This window comes from Scyliorhinus torazame, chromosome 26 (assembly GCF_047496885.1).
Source record: "Scyliorhinus torazame isolate Kashiwa2021f chromosome 26, sScyTor2.1, whole genome shotgun sequence".
NCBI classification, from domain to species: domain Eukaryota; kingdom Metazoa; phylum Chordata; class Chondrichthyes; order Carcharhiniformes; family Scyliorhinidae; genus Scyliorhinus; species Scyliorhinus torazame.
In genome coordinates, this window is record NC_092732.1 from 21,827,519 (window position 1) to 21,836,035 (window position 8,517).

At 54.3% G+C, this 8,517-nt stretch overlaps 1 long non-coding RNA gene across 1 annotated transcript; it reads right to left on the minus strand.

Annotated features, from left to right (window-relative positions):
- Window positions 1–684: 684 nt before the first annotated feature.
- On the minus strand, window positions 685–4,849 carry LOC140402909 (uncharacterized). The gene is made up of 3 exons (XR_011938186.1): window positions 4,724–4,849; window positions 2,174–2,324; window positions 685–935 (listed from the first exon to the last, which is right to left on the minus strand). It is a non-coding gene; the product is annotated as an uncharacterized lncRNA (long non-coding RNA).
- Window positions 4,850–8,517: the final 3,668 nt, after the last annotated feature.

The following is an 8,517-nucleotide window of genomic DNA, read 5'->3' on the forward strand; positions in this document are numbered from 1 at the left end:
CTCCCTGAGACCCTGCCCCCTCTCCCGAGACCCTGCCCCCTCCCCAAGACCGTGCCCACTGCTCCGATAGCCCACCCGCTCCAGAGGCCCCCTGTCTGGAGAGCACGCCCCTCCTCCTAGACCACGCCCCTTCCTGAGATCCTGCCCCCACCCCCGATACACTGCCCCACCCTGATTTGTTTATAAAAAAAAGAAATGTGAGTGGGACACAGATGCTGTAATTTAAGGGAGGAGCCAGGTCTGTCTGTAGTTTCGCCATCTGCGAGAGGTTTTTAAGTTAATCAGCCGTTTTGCCAAACGTTGAGCAAACGTGTCCTGGATCTGCTCCCGATAGGAACTCTCTCCTTCACATCTTTTGGACCTAGGGAGGAAACCGGAGCATCCGGAGGAAACCCACGCAGACACGGGGCGAACGTGAAGACTCCGCACAAACGGTGACCCAAGCCGGGAATCGAACCTTGGGGGGGGGACCTCTGACACTGTGAGGCAGCAGTGCTAACCCACCCTGCCGCTTTGTTGGCCTTGCTAGCGATGCAAAAGGCGAACCATTTTGGGGCGCTGATGGGACCCAAAAGCAGCCACCCCTTCTGGAGCTTGCTCTTCTGCCCTTAACCAACTAACCTGCCCCGACCCTTACCCCTCCACCAAACCCCAGGTTGAAATATATCAAACAGAAACGGAGCGTACGGTTTAAGGTTACAAAGCTTTATTTGTGACAAGAAACAGACAAGGGGGGGGACCAGATTTGACAGTCCGACATTCATTGTGGCAGAGCTGAGTTGAAATACACTTCACTTCTTCTTGCAGCATTGCTTCGGAGCTTTGCCCAGGATGAGGCACGAAGCGATCAGGAAAAACTCTGTGCGATCTACCTGTTTATCATCAGCAGCTTCCATTTCCATTATCATGTCCACCAGTGAATCCAGCTCTCCTGCCTTTTAAAGAAAAACATACACACAATTACATCCCAGCTTTTAGATAGACAATCCTGACCCACCGCGTACAGTTCTGAAGATTAGTGGTTAGTGCCACTGCCTCACGATGCCAGGGACCCGGGTTCGATTCCCGGCTTGGGTCACTGTCTGTGCGGAGTCTGCACGTTCTCCCCGTGTCTGCGTGGGTTTCCTCCGGGTGCTCCGGTTTTCTCCCACAGTCCAAAGATGTGCAGGTCAGGTGGATTGGCCGTGATAAATTGTCCAGTGTCCAGGGATATGCAGGTTAGGTGGGGTAATGGGGATAAGGTGACGATGTGGGCGTGGTAGGGAGCTCTTTCAGAGGGTCAGTGCTGACCCGATGGGCCGAATGGCCTCCTTCTGCACCATAGGGATTCTATGGAAAAGTCCGCTCTATTAAATAAGATCGTGGCTGATCGGATCGTGGTCTTAACTCTACTTTCCGATGATTTCCGTTGAGTTACAGAGATGTGGGCCTCGCCCATCCCTAATTGCCCCTTGAAATGAGCGTCTTGCTCGGGCCATTTCAGGGGGAGGGAGGGGACACCCGGTTTGAATCTCCTCACGGCAGATGGTGAAATTTAAATTCATAAAATCTGGAATTTAAAATTGAAAAGCTTGTCTCGGTAAATGCGACCATAACAACTACCATGGATTTGGCTGTTAAAAACCCCATCTGGTTCACCAATGTCCCTTTAGTGGGAGGTAAATCTGCCGTCCTTACCCTGGTGTGTCCGGCATGTGACTCAATGCCCTTTCCCCCCCCCCCCCCCCCACCCCCACCCACCCACCCACCAACCCACCCACACACACAGGCACGCACAGCAATGGACTCTTTTTTTTCAGTTTGTCCAATTAAGGGGCAATTTAGCGTGGCCAATCCAACTACCCTGCACATCTTTGGGTTCTGGGGGGGGGGGGTGGGGGGGAGGAATGTGCAAACACGGTGGGGGGGGGGGGAATGTGCAAACTCCACACGGACAGCGACCCTCGGCTGGGTTCGAACTCGGGCCCTCAGTGCTCGTGAGGCGGCAGTGCTAACCACTGCGCCGCCGTGCTGCCCTCTGCAGTTGGATTCTTAACTATGCCCCATCCACCCCCAAACCCTCCAATGTTTAACCGCAGATTGCAACTGCATCTGTCCATAGGGATCCTAAACATCATTGCAGCGTTAATGTAAGCCTACTTGTGACAATAAAGATTGTTTAAAAAGTACCCACCTTCAATTCCGGCATCTCTGCTTTAAACAGGTTTCTCAGCTCGCTCCTGTTCAATTTGTCGTGATCATTATCTTCCCTCGAGTATTTGAGGAAAATATCATTGATCCCATTCACGTGGCCTCTCAGACTGCCCATCCTGACGTTTGTGCAACTGTGGGGCGTTAAAACAAATATTGACCCAGTTTAATGTCGTCCACTCACTCACTTCAAGTGTCCATCGTTTTGGAGAGCTACGTATTTGGCACCAAAATTCACCCAGCGAGCCAGATGAACTCGGAGGGTCAGGCGACCAAAACCTTTGCCAGGGACGTTGGTATTTGGGAGAGAGACAGACAGAGAGGTGGAGAGGGTCATGGAGGGAATTCCAGAGCTCAGTTCCCCCCCCCCCCCTCAGGAAGCTGAAGGCACGGCCGCCAATGGCGGAGCGATGGGAATGGGGGGATGCGCAAGAGGCCGGGATTGGAGGAGAGCAGAGATCCCGGAGGTTTGTAGGAGGTTACAGAGATAGGGAGGGGTGTAGGCACTGGAGGAGGTTACAGAGATAGGGAGGGGGTGTAGGGGCTGGAGGAGGTTACAGAGATAGGGAGGGGGTGTAGGCGCTGGAGGAGGTTACAGAGATAGGGAGGGGGTGTAGGGGATGGAGGGGGTTACAGAGATAGGGAGGGGTGTAGGCACTGGGGGAGGTTACAGAGATAGGGAGGGGGTGTAGGGGCTGGAGGAGGTTAGAGAGATAGGGAGGGGTGTAGGGGATGGAGGGGGTTACAGAGATAGGGAGGGGTGTAGGGGCTGGAGGAGGTTACAGAGATAGGGAGGGGTGTAGGGGATGGAGGGGGTTACAGAGATGGGGAGGGGTTTTAGGGGCTGAAGGAGGTTACAGAGATAGGGAGGGGATGGAGGGGTTACAGAGATAGGGAGGGGTTGTAGGGGCTGGAGGAGGTTACAGAGATAGGGAGGGGTGTAGGGGATGGAGGGGGTTACAGAGATGGGGAGGGGTTTTAGGGGCTGAAGGAGGTTACAGAGATAGGGAGGGGGTTACAGAGATTGGGAGGGGGTGTAGGGGCTGGAGGGGGTGTAGGGACTGGAGGGGGTTACAGAGATAGGGAGGGGATGGAGGGGTTACAGAGATAGGGTGGGGGTGTAGGGGCTGGAGGAGGTTACAGAGATAGGGAGGGGTGTAGGGGATGGAGGGGGTTACAGAGATGGGGAGGGGGTATAGGGGCTGGAGGAGGTTACAGAGATAGGGAGGGGTGTAGGGGATGGAGGGGGTTACAGAGATGGGGAGGGGTTTTAGGGGCTGAAGGAGGTTACAGAGATAGGGAGGGGGTGGAGGGGGTTACAGAGATTGGGAGGGGGTGTAGGGGCTGGAGGGGGTGTAGGGGCTGGAGGGGGTTACAGAGATAGGGAGGGGATGGAGGGGTTACAGAGATAGGGTGGGGGTGTAGGGGCTGGAGGAGGTTGCAGAGATAGGGAGGGGTGTAGGGGATGGAGGGGGTTACAGAGATAGGGAGGGGTGTAGGGGCTGGAGGAGGTTACAGAGATAGGGAGGGGGTGTAGGGGATGGAGGGATTACAGAGATAGGGAGGGAGTGTAGGGGATGGAGGGGGTTACAGAGATGGGAGGGGTTTTAGGGGCTGGAGGAGGTTACAGAGATAGGGAGGGGATGGAGGGGGTTACAGAGACTGAGAGGGGGTGTAGGGGCTGGAGGGGGTTACAGACGGGGAGGGGATGGAGGGGGTTACAGAGATGGGGAGGGGGTGTAGGGACTGGAGGGGGTTACAGAGATAGGGAGGGGATGGAGGGGTTACAGAGATAGGGTGGGGGTGTAGGGGCTGGAGGAGGTTACAGAGATAGGGAGAGGGTGTAGGGGATGGAGGGGGTTACAGAGATGGGGAGGGGGTGTAGGGGCTGGAGGAGGTTACAAAGATAGGGAGGGGGTGTAGGGGCTGGAGGGGGTTGCAGAGATAGGGAGGGGGTGTAGGGGATGGAGGAGATTAAAGAGATAGGGAGGGGGTGTAGGGACTGGAGGGGGTTACAGAGATAGGGACGGGATGTAGGGGTTTACAGAGATGGGGGGGGTGTAGGGGCTTGAGGGGGTTACAGAGATGGGGAGGGGATGTAGGGGCTGGAGGAGGTTACAGAGATAGGGAGGGGGTGCAGGGGTTGGAGGAGGTTACAGAGATAGGGAGGGGGTGTGGGGGATGGAGGGGGTTACAGAGATAGGGAGGGGTGTAGGGTCTGGAGGAGGTTACAGAGATACGGAGGGTGTGTAGGGGCTGGAGGAGGTTACAGAGATAGGGAGGGGGGTGTAGGGGCTGTAGGAGGTTACAGAGATAGGGAGGGGGTGTGGGGGATGGAGGGGGTTACAGAGATAGGGAGGGGATGGAGGGGGTTACAGAGATGGGGAGGGGGGTAAGAACTTGGACACGGTCAAGAAACTCCAGACACAGTCCTGACCCACCGAACGATCTCCATCCCTCCTCACCTACCCCCCTCGCACCCACCCTCCCTCAGCCTCTCCTGCCTCTGTCCCCGACTCTGCCAGTCACTCACCCACAGATTATTTGCGATAGGAAGTTTGTCTGAGGTGAACGATGTGAGTGTCTGGCAGTCTGTGCCAACCATTTATACCCACCAGAGCCTTCAGTACCCCACCCGTACTGGGAGGGACCCTCACTCCCATTGGCTACCAAAGGTGATCTCGCCACCTGGAGAATGGGCGGTTCAATTCCCCCACCCAGTATCCACACAAATCACATTCTTTAACAAACTACAATTATCTGGGGAACCGCACCCATCGAGAACTGCAAAGTTCTCTCTCTCTCTCTCTCTGACTGAGTTAATCAACTTCCAGAAATGCACCCAATTCCTGAGTGCTTCTTTCACATTTGCAATGGTCTGTGCTGGCATGAATATTGTGCCCAGGGTACACAGCAGGCCCATTATCCTCCATTCAACACTCACAGGGAGGTGATCACATTTTCTGCCTCCTTTCCAACACATTCTCTCTCTCCCTCTCTCATTCTCCCTCTCCCCTCGCATTCTCTCTCTCCCCTCTCATTCTCTCTCTTTCTCTCTCTCTCTCATTCTCTCTCTCCACTCTGGCATCCTCTCTCCCCTCTCTCATCCTCTCCATCTCCCCTCTCATCCTCTCTTCCCTCTCTCATTCCCTCTCTCTCCCCTCTCTCTCTCCACTCTCATCCTCTCTCTCCCCTCTCTCATCCTCTCTCTCCCCTCCCTCATTCTCTCCAACTCCCCACTCATCCTCTCTCACCCCTCTCTCATTCCCTCTCTCCCCTCTCATTCCCTCTCTTCCCCTCTCTCATTCCCTCTCTCTCCCCCTCATTCTCTCTCATTCTCTCTCTCATTCTCTCATCCTCTCTCTCCCCTCCCTCATTCTCTCTCTCCCCTCTCTCATTCTCTTCCACCCCTCTCATTCTCTTTCACCCCTCTCATTCTCTATCTCCCCTCTCATTCTCTCTCTCCCCTCTCTCATTCTCTATCTCCCCTCTCATTCTCTCCCTCCCCTCTCATTCTCTCTCTCTCCACTCACTCATTCTCTCCCTCTCTCTCTCGCTCTTTCTTCCTCTCTCTCTCCCTCTACCACCCTCCATCTCCCCTATCTCTATCTCCCTCTCTCACCCACTCTCTCCCTCTCTCACACTCCCTCATTCACTCTCTCCCCTCTCGTTCTCTCCCCTCTCTCATTCTCTCCCTCCCTCTCTCACCCTCTATCTCTCTTCCTCTGTCATTCTCTCTCACTCTCTCTCCACCGCACCCTCTCACCCTCTCATTCTCTCTCTCCCTCTCTCCCCCTTCTCTCACCCTCTCTCATTCTCTCTCTCTCTCCCCCTCTCATTCTCTCTCCCCTCTCTCATTCTATCTCTCCCCTCTCTCATTCTCCCTCTCTCTCCGCTCTCTCATCTCTCTCATTCTCACTCTCCCTCTCAGCTTCTCTCTGCCCCTCTCTCACTCTCTCTCTCCTCTCTCATTCTCTCTCCCCTCTCTCATTCTCTCTCTCTCCCCTCTCTCATTCTCTCTCTCTCCTCTCTCATTCTCTATCTCCCCTCTCTCATTCTATCTCTCCCCTCTCTCATTCTACCTCTCCCCTCTCTCATTCTCTATCTCCTATGTCTCTCATTCTCTCACTCTCTCCCCTCATTCTCTCACTCTCCCCTCACATTTTCTCTCATTCTCTCCCTCCCGCTCTCACCCTCTATCTCTCTTCCTCTCTCATTCTCTCTCTCCCCTCTCATTCACTCTCATTCTCTCTCTCCCCTCTCTCACCCCTCTCTCTCTCACTCTCATTCTCTCATTTTCTCTCCCCTCTCTCATTCTCTCTCTCTCTCCTCTTTCATTCTCCCTCTCCCCTCTCTCATTCTCTCCCATTCTCTCCCATTCTCTCTCTCTCCTCTTTCATTCTCCCACTCTCCCCTCTCTCATTCTCTCTCTCTCTCTCCCTCTCTATCTCTCTCATTCTCCCTCTCTCCCCTCTCCCCCCCTCTCTTATCCTCTCCCTCTCTCATTCTCTCTCTCCCCTCACTCATTCTCTCTCCTCTCTCATTCTCTCTCTCCCCTCTCATTCTCTCTCTCCCGTCTCATTCTCTCCCTCCCCTCTCACTCATTCTCTCCCTCTCGTTCTTTCTTCCTCTCTCTCTCCCTCTACCACCCTCCATCTCCCCTATTTCTATCTCCCTCTCACCCACTCTCTCTCCCTCTCTCATTCACTCTCTCCCCTCTCTCATTCTATCTCTCCCCCTCTCTCATTCTCTCTCTCCCCATGCTCATTCACGCTCTCTCCCTCTCTCATTCTCTCGCTCCCCTCTCTCTTTCTCTCCCCTCTCTCATTAGCTCTCTCTCTCATTTTCTCCCTCTCCCTCTCACAATTTCTCACCCTCTCCCTCACCCCCCTCTCTCTCCCCTCTCTCTCATTCTCCCTCTCTCTCCGCACTCATTCTCACTCTCTCTCATTATCTCTCTCCCTCTCTCCCCCTCTGTCATTCTCTCTCTCTCCCCTCTCATGCCCTCTCTCTCTCCCCTCTCTCATTCTCACTCTCCCTCTCTCAGCCCATCTCTCTCTCCCCCCTCTCATTATCTCTCTCCCTCTCATTCTCTCTCTCTCACCCACACTCTCCCCTCTCTCTTTCTCTGTCATTCTATCTCTCCTCCTCTCTCATTCTCTCTCATTCTCTCTCTCCCCTCTCTCTCGCTCTCTCATTCTTTCTCCCTCCCCTCTCTCATCCCCTCTCTCATCCTCACTCTCTCTCCCCTCTCCCATTCTCTCTCTCCCTCTGTCATTCTCTCTCTCTTATCTCGCATTTTCTCTCCCCTCACTCATTCTCTCTCTCTCCTCTCTCTCATTCTCTCTCTCTCCTCTTTCATTCTCCCACTCTCCCCTCTCTCATTCTCTCTCTCCTCCACTCTTTCCCTCTCTCTCTCCCTCTCTCATTCTCTCTCTCTCCCTCATTCTCTCTCTCCCCCTCTCTCATTCTCCCTCTCTCCCCCTCTCTTATCCTCTCCCTCTCTCATTCTCTCTCTCCCCTCACTCATTCTCTCTCCCCTCTCTCATTCTCGCTCCCCTCTCATTCTCTCTCTCTCTCTCCACTCACTCATTCTCTCCCTCTCCCTCTCCCTTCCTCTCTTTCCCCCTCTACCACCCTCCATCTCCCCCTATCTCTATCTCCCTCTCTCACCCACTCTCTCTCCCTCTCTCATTCACTCTCTCCCCTCTCTCATTCTATCACTCCCCCTCTCTCATTCTCTCTCTCCCCATGCTCATTCATGCTCTCTCCCCTCTCATTCTCTCTCTCCCCCTCTCTAATTCTCTATCTCCCCCTCTCTCATTCTCTATCTCCTTTCTCTCATTCTCCCTGTCTCATTAGCTCTCTCCCTCTCTCTCCCTCTCCCCTCATTCTCTTTCTCTCTCTCCCTCTCACCCTCCCTCTCTCATTCTCCCTCTCTCTCCATCTCATTCTTTCTCTCTCCCCTCTCTCATCCCCACTCTCTCTCCCCTCTCTCATTCTCTCTCTACCTCTCTCATTCTCTCTCTCTTTCTAATCTCTCATTTTCTCTCCCCTCTCTCATTCTCTCTCCTCTTTCATTCTCCCTCTCTCCCCTCTCTCATTCTCTCCCTCTCTCCCCCTCTCTCGCCCCTCCCTCATTCTCTCCAACTCCCCCCTCATCCTCTCTCACTCCCTCTCTCCCCTCTCTCATTCTCTCTCTCGCCTCTCTCATTCTCTCTCCCTCTTCTCTCACCCTCACTCTCCCTCTCTCATTCTCTCTCTCTCTCTCCCCCCTCTCATTCTCTCTCTCCTCTCTCATTCTCTCTCTCCCCCTCTCTCATTCTC